Source organism: Aedes albopictus, chromosome 3 (genome assembly GCF_035046485.1).
Source record: "Aedes albopictus strain Foshan chromosome 3, AalbF5, whole genome shotgun sequence".
NCBI lineage: Eukaryota > Metazoa > Arthropoda > Insecta > Diptera > Culicidae > Aedes > Aedes albopictus.
The window spans coordinates 121,674,414-121,690,066 of NC_085138.1; positions in this window are offsets into that span (position 1 = coordinate 121,674,414).

Here is a 15,653-nt window from a genome sequence, read left to right on the forward strand (position 1 = left end):
TTTTGAACGTAGCTTCTGGGAGTCCAAAACAACTGATTTAGGAGGTAAGACTTGGTATCTTTCGAAATTTTTGTTTTTCATATAAGTGTGGGCCACCCTAATGTACAACATAGGTTCGTTTACCTTATAAGGATTCCATAAACAGGCAAATATCCTCGCGTATTTGAAGCATTGAAAAATCTGTGGAACTTGGAGCATTAGTGACATATGACAATGACTCCAGAAGACCAAAAGAAGTCAATGTCTAATTGTGTTTTCATTGGTCGGATCCTTTTTCGATCGCATAATTTCGCATGGTCAAGCTTAAACAACTCTATCTTCACTATATTTTAAAATCAAAGGTCAAAGGGTATTTTGCCAATGTGCTTAGCATGCTATTCTTCAGATCTGCGTAAGAAAAATATGGATTTTGTTTTATTTCAGTTTGTCATATGCCTCATTGAGCCGAAGTGTTGCTCATTATGTAAATTTGCAGTACAGTTGAAAGAAGAATGTGCCCTTCAAAATAAACGAAGCATCTAAAAGCACAAAAAAGCGAAACAAACAATCCCCAAAACATTCCGACAACGAGCTACTCACCTTCGCAAAATCAGCACCTTTAGCCCACTTCTTCTTCCAGTTTTTTTTTTCAACATTTTCATCACGGGCTGGTCCCCAAGGACCAATTCGGGACCATTTTGGGCGATCCGGTCCCGCGAGCATTGTTCTGCATAGTTTACGGTGGAATGTGTCTAAAGGCCCGGCAATTGAGTGTGCTGCAAGTTCTTTTTTTTCTTCACCGCAGTCAACGAGTCAGGTCCAGGTCGGTAAAAATAACACAATAATTCTTTATTCCACTCTGCCATTTGAAGTTTTTTTTCTCTGCTGACTGTTGTTGCTTTCTTCCATCTATGCGCCGACCCAGGTAAGCAGCCAGTCTGCCTTTCGAGCTGTGTCCAACTATTTCGGCTGAAAAGAGCTCTTCATTCCGACGATTACGTTATTCTCAAGGGGCGCTTCAATCACTTTCAAGAGTTTAATTTTTCACATATTCAAGTGGTCATTTTTCCCCTGTCAGAGGGACGTTTGTTGATGGAAGATGGTGAATAGAGGTGCAACCAGGGTTTCTTTTTTTCGACACTGACTGTTATGACTTGTTCGGGACCGTCAAAATAGTTAGCTAAGTGGGTGCGCCTCACCGGGAATCGAGTGTGGGCGCTAAATGTTTGATGAACATCGTGTTGAAGTGGTGACGAAGTGCAACACATAATACCCAAAGGACAACAGTTTGCTTTGGGTGTTTGAGTTTCAGGTAGATCTGTAAATAGAAAACATTAAGTATAGGAATATTTGTTTGATTTAAGATGACTGTTGATAGTAATGATCTAGCAATTTGCTTTTCTATGTTAGTAAAACAGATTAAACCACTAGACATGATAGTAAATGTAGAAATGGTAGAAAATGTGACACTAAACTTTGAATTCCGATTAGCCCTTGCGCATATCTCAATCTAAAATATGTTTGCTTAAGATTCGGAGATTACTCTCTTTTTATTCAAAACTAGCACAGCTCAAATCCACAGTTTTTTTTTACGCGAACCCGTGCTTATGATACTGTGGGAACCGTCCAAATAGGGTAGGAACTGCACAATAAGTAATCCTGGAAAGTAGCGCAAATCAAAACGAAATTACCTAGATTATCATCCTCTTCGGATGATTTTGGGGTTTTTGATGATGGCTGGTTCATGTGGAACGTTAGGCATAGCTTCAGACCTTCGTAGCGTTCCAGATACCTACTTAAAATCCTCCTTTTGATCCGCTTTGAATAGTCAGAGGACCATGTCCAATTCATCCGTGGACGAAGTACCACTTTTGTTTAGCCTTTGCACGAACTTAATGCAACCAGCGAATTTCATTACACTCCAGCTTATGGTCGGTCCCGAACCGTTGACGGAATACTTGTGGCGTTCTTGTCAATAATAAAGGTGTTCCTGCCGTCGCACACTTTTGATCACGGCTTTAGTAGGATCTAAAGTAGTGTACACCCTGGACACGCAAATTTGCTGTCTTGGCAGCATTTTCACCGAGCCGAATTGCATCTTGTTTCGCCTTTTTCATCTAACAAAAACAAACTCTTCTGTTAGAAAAAAAAACACAATTTAATAAACATGTGAAATAAAGCCACGCTTTCTAATAAAACCTTCGCATTTGCTACGGTTTGCTCGAAAAACCGGCCACGCATAGCGGAAGACTAAACAACGACCAGGCAAGGCAAGGCTAACGCCGTGATGTATGCAGCATTTGAACTACTGTATTACCTTTGGCGCTGCTATTTGCCAAGAATAAGAAATACGGTGATGCGAATTGATGACAAATTTTTTAACAATTTCTGAAAATCTTATAATAAATCGAATTAACCCATTAACGCCCGAATTATGTCACAATCACAATACATGTCTGATTTTATTTTAGAGTATCTCAAAAACATAAAATAGTGACAGGCTTGGTGGTCTAGTGGCTACCGCTTTTGATTCGTATGCAGAAGGTCATAGGTTCAATCCCTGGCCCGTTCCTTTCATTCTACTTTGTACCTTTCTATCCTTTTTCTCTCGCTCTCTCTTCTCTACATATACAACTCCTACAAGTTATGCAACCAAAGCGAACTGTGCCGCTTGTCCTCCATGGTAATCACCACATAATCTATCACCTTGCGGACATCCCCTATCCATGGATCGCATCACCGACCCAACGGTGACTCCCAGATCTCCCATCCTTTCCATCTAACAAATACCCCAGTCCGTGCTGGTTGTGGGGATGCAGAGGTGCTCACGGTCTTTAGTAGCAACAACCAGCACACTCTAACATTCCTTTCCCTTCCCAACTGGCTATAAGGACGTGGTCGGCGCCGTTATTGATCAAAAATGTATGAGCTGCTCAAATTGCACTTTGAGAATAAGTGGAGAGTCCCAGCCCTTATACATTTCAATCTCAGTGCAATTGGTACCAGCTCAGATCAATCACGGAGGAGCAACCATTGATATGTATAGTCAGATTTGATCGTTGATCGTTGATCGTAGTATCTCAAAAACATAAAATAGAGTTATGCAGTCAATCAAACGGAAATCCACGGTGATTTTTTTTATTTTAATACACAGTGGGGCATATCCCAGACAACCAGGAATCGCATAAGGATTCACGCTGTAAATCGTATAAAGCATAGGTTCCCAAACTTTCAGGTCGCGCGACCCCCTTTTGCCAGCTGACGTAGTTTTCGCTACCCCCCATAAAAATTCCCTCATTTGTTGTCATTTTACAGTAAAATATTTTACTGTCCCTCGCGACCCCCTGGATAAAAGCCGGCGACCTCCCTGGGGGGTCGCGACCTACAGTTTGGGAAACTTATTTTAGGTCACCATCGCATATCTGCACGGCTAAGGGGCAATTTTCATCGCGTATGATGTTATTTTTTGAACTTATTGCGATGTATCTGATAAAATCAAATAAGTGTGCAAATTAACTTTCATCATGTATGACCATATCGTAGTAGACGATATTCTGATGTTTAATTGCGACGAACTTTGCTCATTCGCAAAAGTGTTCGAGCGAACTCGCAAAGTGTCAATTGAATTCGTATAATTACGTACTGCGATGGTTATACTACTTCGCTTGGTACTTTTCTTATTATGTCAGTTTATCTCGCATTTGTGTATAAACTGAATCGCATAAAAGTAAAAATAAACTCGTTAAAATGTGCATAGAAACTCGCATAAGCTGCAATCGTTAACGTTGGCATATTGCGATGTGATTTGTGATAACAATGATAGAGGTGCTCTTGGAGTGCCAAAAAGCTACAAGAAAGTGAGCAGTCATCATTATGGTGACAAATCAAGTTACAAAGTCATTATTTTTGTTTTGTTGACCTGATAATTAACAATGAGTTTTGCTAGCAATAAAGGGGTAGTGATAACTGTGCGGGAAATCACGCTTCGTCATATTGAGCTCCAGATAGCCTGCCGAACACGGACAACGCAGGGAAATGAAGTGCATTCCAACAAATACTGAGGTGAGTTAGAATGACATGGCAATTAGCAAGTGTGTTTCATAAGTAGTGTTTAGTGTTAAGTGTGAAGTGTGGCTCGATAATCCAAAGGGTATTAGTTCGATACTTAGGTGACAAGAATTGTTTTTTTTTTCGAATATTATAAAGTCGTATAAGATGCCATATAACGTCGTAATAGTGCACACCGTGCATCGTATAAGATATCGCTTCAAGTCGTATAGCGTTATTATTTTTCTGTCAATGCACGTATAGCGCCTCCACTTTTGTACGCATAAGGCACTTTTACTGCATCTTATGCGATGTAACTTTACCGCATAAAAGTACGTATAACATGAACATAAACTTCATTATACCTGCAAATTGGTTGTCTGGGTGGAACGTTGAAAAAAATGTTATTCCAATTTTTATGTTAATCTGTTTTAGAGGGCTGATCAAAGAAAACGGCTTTCCGGGGAAGCTGACTAGACTGATTAAAGCAACGATGGACGGTGATCCTCTACGGGCACGAGACATGGACCATGCTCGAGAAGGACCTACAAGCACTCGGAGTTTTCGAGCGACGCGTGCTAAGAACGATCTTCGGCGGTGTGCAGGAGAACGGTGTGTGGCGGAGAAGGATGAACCACGAGCTCGCTGCACTTTACGGCGAACCCAGCATCCAGAAGGTGGCCAAAGCCGGAAGGATACGGTGGGCAGGGCATGTTGCAAGAATGCCGGGCAACAACCCTACAAAGCTGGTGTTTGCAACGGATCCGGTTGGCACAAGAAGGCGTGGAGCGCAGAGAGCACGATGGGCGGACCAGGTGGAGCGTGACTTGGCGAGCATTGGGCGCGACCGAGGATGGAGAGCGGCAGCCACAAACCGAGTATTGTGGCGTACTATTGTTGATTAAGTCTTGTCTTAATGATGTTGAACAAATAAATGTATGTATCTAGGGCTGATCAATATGAAATAAAAAGTTGATATTCCCGTGATAGAAAACTGATATGTAGTTTGTTGTAAATGTTCCAGAAAGGGGTTACATTAATAAAAACTAAAAAGAACTACCAGTAGATTATCAATGGATTGTTTTCAACATTTTTTAGGAATTCCAACATGCATCATTCTAATAATGCCTATATGTCACGGGTTGATATTCAGCATTCTAATAGCATATCCTGCCCACCGTATCCTTCTGGCTTTGGCAACCGCAGAGTGTGGCGAGCACGTGGCTTACCCTTTGTCGCCACACACCGTTATCTAACACAACGCCAAAGATCATTCTTAGCACTCGTCATTCGGAAACTCCAATTGCATGCAAGTGTTCTTCAAGCATGGTTTATGTTTCATTTTTATAGAGGACCACCTCATTAGCGTTCTATAAATCTGTTTTCATCTGTCTCAGCCAAGGATGTTTTCGATCATCTGGCATTCATTTGACTCATTTGCTCATAATTCATCAGTTCAGAAGCCTTATTTTGAAATGTTGTGTTCGAGAAAGTTGTAGATTAGTGTTTTACCTACAATTATCACTAAGAACGCCATATTCAAACTCTAATATTTACATCGTAAAAGTGTTAGTACCACCTACTCATACTAAACGATCGGATTTCAAAATATCTAAGAATAATTGATACTAACGGGCAAACCTAGAATCAATCATACCACACTAAGTATGCAATGCATAACTAATATTGTTATTACTGGAAAGTATCATTTTGCGAATAATCATCGTATCGTAGACCATACGGAAGTTCGAGGATTCAAGGTGCGGGAAATCATAAATATCGTGAATTCGTACTCCCAAAAATGGTATGTGTTCGATCAGAACCTATCCATCGATGATGGTGCGGTATTACCGCCGTCACCCTATAAAACAGTCTATCAGGGGAAAGCTCATGAGTTTCGGCTACAAACTATGGGCCTTATGCGGCAGTGAAGGCTACTTCTATCAATTTAATTTGTACTGTGGCAAAACATGCGCTGAAGGAAGTCCACAACCCCTTGAAACAAGAGCAGTAAGAATTTTTAAGACTCACTAGTGCCACCTAGTCGATAAACCCAGAACTAACTAGTTCACTATCGGATAATTTCCTGATCAACTTTGCTGAAGACGACATTCTTCTATGTAGTTTAATTTTCGAGATACAGCAGGTAAGAATTTTTAGGACTCACTAGTGCCACCTAGCGGATAAGCCTAGCACCAACTACACTGAAGTTTTTTTTAGAACGGTAATGGTACCGCGTAAAAAAAATCGCGTAAAAAAACGCGTTATTTCAAAAAACGTCGTAAAAAAGTCAAAAAAATCAAATTACGTTGGATGTAATCCTGACTATTTTGCGCGTGTTTTTGAAAAAAACTCGTTTTTTTACGACGGGTTTTGAAATAAGGTACCCCGGGGCAAGTGAGAATCCGGGGCAAGTGAGACCTACAGCTATATTTTTTTTTATTTTTCATTTTCATGGCAAACATTCTTCATGGAAAACATAGATATCACATAGACGGATACTTTGAATTCAAAAATTGTTATTGTTCTCACCTTAAAGAGACCATATATGTTATTGTTTTTCATGTATCATTTTCAATTCACTAAATGAGATTAGCGTACCCTACTACATTCGTCGTTTTAAAATAGAATAACAAATAAAGTAAAACTTTTTTGGTTTTAGGATAACATTTGGAGTGCTTGCAAGTTATTTCAATCGAAAAAGCTGTAATTTATTTTCATTTGTAACCTTTAGATAACTGCTCTCACTTGCCCCAGTGCATTTCAGCATCTGGGGCAAGTGAAACCTATGAGAGTTAACAAACACATTTTCATAGTTTGATCTCGCTTTCTTCAGCCTTAGTTGAAATTTACACAAAAGTGAAGGTAAAATCGGCGCCTTAAGTAATGAATCGTTTAATTATACTTAATTACTTCTATTCTGATGATATAGCTGATTCTTGGGTAGTACATTTTTTTCGGAACCATCTATTATTTTATATTTTCATCCAAGCAGATTATATTATTTTTTCGTTTTTCGATGCATAATGAGTTTTTCTGAGTGTTAAGGAATCAGCCACAAAGAATGAAAAAATTGGAAAACGACTTGCAAAGTTTACGATTTAAAAATATTTTTTAAATGATCGTAAAATTATGTAAGGGAAAACATAACATCTGTAAAGCTTGAAAAATCTTTTGGCAAGATTCATCAACTACGTAATATGAAAAGCAAGTTTGGAAATCTTTCGGCATTTAACTTTGTGGCGCTTTTTGTATGAAAAAAAAATCAATTTGTTTTGCACGAGCTGCTAGAGTTAAGTCATTTTTTTTCACAGTGATTTATCATTATATGTGTTACGTAATTTATGCACGATACCACAAAACTCTTCTAACATGAATCGCTAAACATAAATATTCGCATAAGATATTTATAATTTATGCTACCTCACATATAAGCAGCAACCATATATAGCCATTTCAATAAACATTCCAAATAGGTCCCACTTGCCCCATGATACGGAGTAAATGAAGATCTACTCCACTTTTCATTATATGCATAATATACAGAATGTAAAAAAATTGAAACAGTTTTAATGACCATTAATAAGAAGAAATATACCAACAATGTCTTTTAGAACCATTGAAATTATAAAATAATTTATGATTGAAATTTTTTGGCTTGACAAAACTAAACTAGCATTTTATTAGGTCCCACTTGCCCCGGGGTACCTTAACGCGGTTTTTTACGACGTTTTTCGAAATAACGCGGTTTTTTTTACGCGGTACCGCGAAAAAAACCCGCAAAACTTTTGTGGGTTTTATACTTTTTTGGACTTTTTTCAGCTTTTTTTGAGTTTTTTGGCTTGGCAAAACTAGTGTCGCTCCCACTGGCTTCTGATGTCCTGATCAACTTTGCCGAATACGAAATCTTTCTGTGTAGTCTGATACTCGAGACACAGCAGCTAATAATTTTTGGGATTCACTAGCGCCACCTAGTCGAGAAGCCTAGAACCAACAAGTTCACTAACGGGTAGCGCTTGATGTCCTGATTAACTTTGCCGAAGACGAAATTCGTCCATATGGCCTGATTCTCGAGATACGAGATACGATACGACGCAACTCCTATCAAAGCAAAATGTTTCATGATCACTAGCGCCACCTACTGGAGCGAAAACGTACTAAATTACGTACTATCGGAGAGTCCTTGCCCTCCTCAACAACTTTTCTGGTGACACCAGTCTTCCAACATGCCTCATTTCTCCATGGTTCTCGCAAAAGTTACTGATCTATAAATAGTTCACCGGGCGTTCGAGGCATCCGATCTATTTATAGATCGCTGAGCGTAAATGGGTTAAAGTAATTCTCGCTCCATGTAAAGGCTGAAGTAGGTGCGTTTACAAGAATACCACGACACTACACCGATTTCGTTACTAAACTAGATGTTATGCTGGTTCAAATGTGATTGAAGATTAGAGATAGTTTTGGCTTTGCTGTATTGTTTTAGTAGAACCAACTATTTCATTGTATTTTTACCCTATTTTATTATGAAGTTTGAAAAAAAAAGCATCGAGAATAATAACTTTCCTTCAACATCTCATCAAACGCTTGATTCTTTTGTCGTGATAAAAGTTAATTCTACTCATTTCGCTCACCACCGCTGATTGCATCGACAAACAATACGCCTTCGAAAACACGCACTGAAATTGACCTTGAAACGATCGCTTCCGTTGCTGCAGACGGGCATTAATTGCTTTATAATAATATCCACTCCTTCACTGTTCGATAATGCCATCAACTCCATTCAGCAGCAGCAACAGCACACAATCGTTACTTGGCACATTTTCGAAAAACCCAATTGATGACTGAGTTGCACCTCGTCGACGTCGTCGTCGTCAATAGGATATATTGTTTTTGCCTCTACCCTGCCTCTTCCTGTCCGGAACGATGGTCACGAGTCACCACGCGGTGTTATTTCTTAAATTGCTTCTGATGATTTGCAGAAAGTCACATATCTTACTCCGTGAGTCGCCGTCGTCGTCGTCGTCGTCGTCGTCGTCGTCATCGCCGGTGCGAGTGTCAGCGATCTTAAATGGCATGACGGTGACTGATTTATTACCGAAGGAGTCAATTGTCTTTGACGCCCTCCTGTCAGTGATTAAGTCCAAGACGGGTGGAAATGTGCCAGACGGGTCTGTGATTTTTTTTATAAGGTATAAGAAAACTGATTAAGGAGAAGAACGAGTCCACTTGGCATTACCGCCAAATGCATCGTGTGTCATCAACGATCACACCGAGATCGCGATCGCGGAAAATTGAGTCATCAAGAGTCTCATAAGGGGCTGTCCATAAACCACGTGGTCATTTTTTTGGGACTTCTCGACCACCTCCCCCCCCCCCCCCCCCGCGTGGTCATTTGTCCATACAAAAATTTTTATTCATCCATACAAAATGCTCATAGGCCGAACCCCCCCTCATGACCACGTGGTTTATGGACAGCCCCTAATTTGAGAATCATGCCATTCTCGTTCACCCACTCCGTTCCTGGAAGGCACGGAAAAAAGTACTCTTTCAATCAACTTTCATTCATGATCTGGGAACATTATAATTACAAGCCATAAACGAGCCGGCGACGACGTTTTTTGCTGTCGCCATGCGCTAGTGAAGAGATGACCAGGCCGCGCCGATTGTTCACAAGCTACGACGACCGCCGTAGTTGATTATCATCGTCGTTATCCCGGTTGATCATGGCTCGTATGCGGTACTCGAGGCCTATTGGAACAGAATTGAATTGAAGCCAACGACGACGCTTCGGAGAAGAGGGATCGTTTTACTTTTTTCTGCGATTCATGTCGCTAGGAGATCACAAATATTAGCCATAAGTCGCAACTCATCTTTCATGCGATGCAGGGCGGTCAGTTTTTTTTGTTCATTCATTATTTAGTGCGGTATTCGAACGGCACATTACATGGTGCACTGAGCTTTTCATTAAGCTATTCACAAATTAAGTATTTGTGTGTAACACAATAAAAAGAACACATGTTGTACCCAGGTTAATATGAGTAACTTTTAAAATGTCATCTGCAATTGTTTATTTTTGCTCATCTCTAAATGAAAATGAACCGCTGTAAAAATACCCAACGTTTTAGAGTTAACAGAATCCAAATATAATGCCACTCCACTACTTAAGTTGATCGTTTTACTACATGGCAGCGGGCACTGGTCATTAGTTATCGTTTTTTTTTACTATATGTTTATACAATTACATTGAAAGGCAAATCTGTCGCTTGCACCAACCGCAATTATCATTCCTTTGGCGTTGGCCCTCAAGAACTGTGGTCTCCAACAGCCATGGCCTATCTATAGTCGCGATAGAGACATCATCCCTTACCGTAAACCTGATGCTGCAGACATTCGATCTGCAGCAATACTCGGGATAGTCTGGCAAGTACGGGCAGATCCCTGTGTGGTGCCTCCCCTCCTCAACTGAGCTATACTCCGTGCAGCCTGGGATCTTGGGTGTATTGGAGGGGCTCCTAATTATTTCTTTGTATTTCTTTGTACAGGAGGGGCTCCTATTCCGGACCTCTACGATTATAACCCCTGGGATGATGATGTGGACGGACTCCCTAAAGCCCCGTCTTCTTCCTCCAAACCTGGAAATTGATCATGCGGTGTTCTGAGAGATCTACCGGGGAGAACTAGATCTTGGCCATTTTGTAGGCGGTCGGCTCCAACATATCGCCATTGAGCGAGCTGCTCAGGGACAAGTAAGAGCTGAAGCGCGACAACAAGCACATCCAAGACGCCCTTGGCGGGGCTGCGGTTCCATCTGCAAGGGGTGGTGGACATCACACTGGGGGACCACAGGCCTGAGGGTCACCAGCCTGGATTGCCAAGTGTGCCAGAAGCGGGAGCCGAAAAATCAGAAGATACAATGAAGATGGAGAAGAGACCTGCTTCCTCCACCTAGTGGTGGCACAGCAGTTGTAGCTGAACGGGCCGCAAGTGTCGAACCTCAAGTCCCAGGTCCGACACCTGGAGCTGTGCTTAGAAGGTCCGACACCATTGAGGAGCGGTGCTTAGAAGAGTAAGACAGGTTCAACCCAGACCGCTGGAAGGAGCACACGAGGAGCTAAAGGCACCCGGTCGGCAGAGGATGAACTCTGCGGGGGTCCAGCCAAAAAGAAAAATGGGCTAGGCAATCATGCACACCGTCCTTCCTGAGCTCCGATAAGAGTTCGTCATCATCCGGAGGTAGTCCAGTGCGTCGTTAGAATTAAGTAATTCCATCTTGAAGTCTTCGGCAATTTATTGATTTTTTGGCAATAACACCTTCAGAAGTCTGGTAATTATTTTGCAAATTTTTGTTACATTTCTTTCTACATTTCAGGGAATTGTGACCCTCGGCAGTTTCTTTGGAAACACCTTCGGCACTTCCTTAGGGTCGGGAAGTTCTTATACAAATTATTAGGGAATTTTGTTTTTGTAAATTTCTCTGGTAGAATCTAATTCATTTATGCATTGTGAAACTCATTTGGAAATTCCTTTTGAAATTTTATTCGCGATTCTTCCGGAAATTAAATACTGCTGGTATTCATCGGTAGCTCATTGTGAAAATTCATTCAGATATTTTTTTTCGGAAATTCTTGCAAAAAAATATTTTTTTAGGCGTTCTTTGCAAAATTTTCCAACAAATTGTTTTAAAATTCTCGAAATTCGTTTTTCATTTTCTTTAGGAAAATCGTGGCAATTTTTCTAGCTGCGCAATAATTCGTCATTTTTTCCAGGATTTTCTTCGGCAGATTCCATCGGCAATATATTTAATAATTGTTTGCAGATTCATTCTGCATTTTTTTTGAAATTTTATGAGCAATTTCTTTGAAAAAGTCTTCGATAATTTCCATATTACTTCCTTTGGAACTCCTGTGAAAATTCATTCGAAAATTTGTTCAGAAATTCTTTAGACAATTAGTTGACTTTTGTAATTTATTTTGGAATTATTGTGGCAATTACCTCGATTTATTGGCTATTTCTCTAGATTATTGTTTTTAATTTCTTTTGTAAATTCTCTTGGCAATTTCTTTGAGAGTTTTTGAATACCTTCAGTAACTTCTTCAGTATTTTATTTGAAAATTGATTCAAAAATCTCTTTGGTAATTCGTCCGCATTCTTTAAATAGCTTCGGCAATTGTTCGGATATTTTTTTATTTGAAAATTTGGCAAATTATTTAGGAATTCTTCCCTACATTTATTTGGTGGTTCCATCAGTAATTCCCTTGAAAATGTCAGCGGCAATATCTTTGGAAGTTGCTTCGGAATTTTTTTGGGAGTTTTTTGCAATTCCTATAAAAAATCTTTCCATAATAATATGGTTATTTCCTATGCAATTCCACAAGTAATTCTTTCGGAATTTTTTCGGCGATTTATTCACGCATTTTCTTGGTATTTTTTGAAAATACCCTCGACTACTTCTTTGACCATTTTTTTATGATTTTTGGAAATTCTCCCAATAATTTGTTTTGAACGAAAATACTGCTTTCTAATATTTGATGATGACGATGGTTTCAATGGCGAATTGTTCAACGACAATAAGACACTGCTCACTGCGTAGTTCCTTAGTTATTTTTTTTCTATCTTTGATGATTCATGGCCTTGTTGTTTGCGATTCGGACATGAAAATGTCTTATTAGCATTTCATAGATGGTTTGATTGAATTCAGAATGTGAGGTTCACGTGGGTGGTAAAGTGTGCTGATTCATGACTTGCTGGTGGCATTCCGCCAGGAGCTCCTTCTGGGATTTCACAGGAATTCCTTCCAGGATCCCTCTAGAAATTCCTTCGCGGTTGGTCCCTAAATTTATTCTAGAGCTCCAGGTTTCTTTTGAGATTCTCAGGGAATTATTTATGAGAATTCCAGGAGTTTATTTAGGATTCCTTTAGAAGTTCCATCTGGGATTCTTCTAGAAGTGTTTTTTCTGGAATTCTTAAAGCGGTTTCATCTGGGATTTCTCCAGGGAATATTTTCAGATTTCTTAAGGAATACCTCCCGAAATTCCTCCAGGTAATCTAAGTTTTCTCTGGAGTTTTTTTTTTTCAAAATTTCTCTAGGAATTTATTCTGGGATTACCTCAGCAGTTAATCTTGGGATTCCTCAGTTAACTGACTTGGTAGCCATAGAATATTATTACAGGATTCTTTTAGGAGTTCCTTTCATAATTCCCCAGGAAGCTCCATCTGCATGGGTGTAGCTGGAGGGGGGCCACCTAATATTATCAGAGTCCCAGAAAAAAGCCAAAGAAAATCAACAATATTATTAAACTTCTTCTAGTCTAGTCTAGTCTAGTCTACACATACACAGCCATTCATTGAAAGAATCCTGGAAAATGATAGAATCGACTACTTCTACCATTTTTCTTGTCATTATCAATACTTGCAAGGCATCGGAGATGTATTACAAGTATTGAAGCGGCCAGGCCTACTGTGCAGCGTTATTGAAAACAATTGAACAGAACTATGGAACGGCGACATCTCGTCAGCCGCTCCGTATCGTATGTGTAATAAATGTGAAGCAAAAACGTTGGGAGTGACGTTGCTAAGAAAGTTAATGTCACTCCGTTGGGGCTCCTCTTCTTCCTGGGATGGGACAAAGGTATTTATGGTATTAACCCCTTATGTCCTGGCTCGAAAGCCTAGGTTTAAGCGCCATTGCTCGCTCTCTGAAACGAGAAGAAAATATAACGATCCCTTCCCCGACTGGATTGAATACCTTGTATTATTACCCGACAAACTACTTAGAACCATAACTGCGAGTCTTTTATGGAATCGGTAAAAGTTTCCACAATTTTATCTGAAATTTAGACAGTATTTTGTTATAAATATTTGGTAAGAATTTTCATATAGAGACAGCTACACCTAAATGGTATGGTATGATATAGGTGCGTTGATCGATTAGAAAATTCGCCTTTTACTGTATAATATTCTATTTAACGAATCGATTTTATGAATGAAAATTCTCCAGTAGATTTGCATTGCAGGGTACAATTTTTACATCAAAAATATTGTGGTTTCATCAATTGGCTTGTGTGTATGTGTGTATGTGTATTCCATCTAACACCTACTGTCCGGCAGAAGCCCCGCATGCATATATTACCAATTTCAAATGTATAAGGATAATATAAGCACACTTCCTGCTCCAAAAATATTCTCTTTGATGCTGGCACGTATTTAATGCATTTTAATTGCAATTCAAAGTGTAATAAGAACAATCTCACCAAAATTTTTCGAAGCCGTCTTCGCTCTGCTTGCATTTTGATTCCGTTTGGCCTCTTTAGTGGTCATCGTCCGACCACTTCTCATGCTTGAATATAATTCACAACACCAAAAACAGTGTTTCAAGCTAGGGGCAGGACAGATCAAACGAGAGCAAATCTGTGTTCGAGGTGTTGCTCAGAATTCCTCGCAGTTCCTCAGAATTTCTCCCATTTATGCCAAAGTGTGATCTGGCATCAATGTCAAACTGCAAAGTGTTGCATGTGCTGAATGAAAATTGCAGTTTTGGGGATGTCTTTCGACAAATTTCGTCGATCATTGCTAAAAAGAGTTACTCAGAAATTCTCAGAGTTGCTCGCGTTTGCACAGTGTCTTGCCCCTAGGTTTCAAGTGCCTTATACGCAGAGAAAACACAATTACGAAACATTTCGACAAATACTTCTTCACTTTGAATCTATAACATTATTGCTTTGAAACTAAGCAATTTTGTGATTTCAAAGTCTCTATTTTTAGAAACAAATATCCATCGACTTAGATTCAAAAACAAAATATTTTTGTTTAAAAGTGGTAACAAAATGAAAAAAGCATGCGAGAATCCAACACTGGCACTGTTATAATATGCATCACTGATAGCGAGTTATCGTTCACGGCCAGATCTGCTCTTGAAAATCTCAGGGTAAAACCTAAGTCTATGGTAAAACTGAATCATCTTGCTCATTATTGGCTATGTGCATTCTCCGATATTAAAATCAAAGAAAATATTTTTTTGATTCAATAAACCCCGTGACTTAGAAATGAAGTCTCTTTGAATTTGGTTCTAATGTGTGTTATTTTTCTGCGTGTAGGATTATATAATATCGACTTACCTGTATGCTTGCATTCGTGTTCTACTTGAAGTCGTTTAATTGTGAATTTTTTATCGCAATAGGTACATTTAAATGGTTTATCACCAGTGTGATTCATTATTATTATATTATTATATTATATTATTATTATTATATATTATATTCAATATTATTAAACTTCTTCTTCTCAAAAAACCAGAATAAATTTCGCCAACTATTTCTTTACGAGCACCACTTCAATCTTATCATAGAATTTTACCAAACAACAGGCTTGGTTTAATATCAGAATTTTGTGATTTGTATTTATGGAATACAAAAACAACATGCCAAATTTTCCGGATATGCCGGAACCGGTCCCGGTAGAGAAGGAGAAGAACTTTCTAGAACCACATGCTGCTATCGAGTGTAGAAACTAAAAAGGCACGATTTTTCACTAATATACAATTCAAACAAACGTTATGGTAAGAGCAGAAGAACAACCGTGAATTTGTTTATGAGTTCCTCCAAGGTCACCTCCAGAAAATCCTTCAGGTA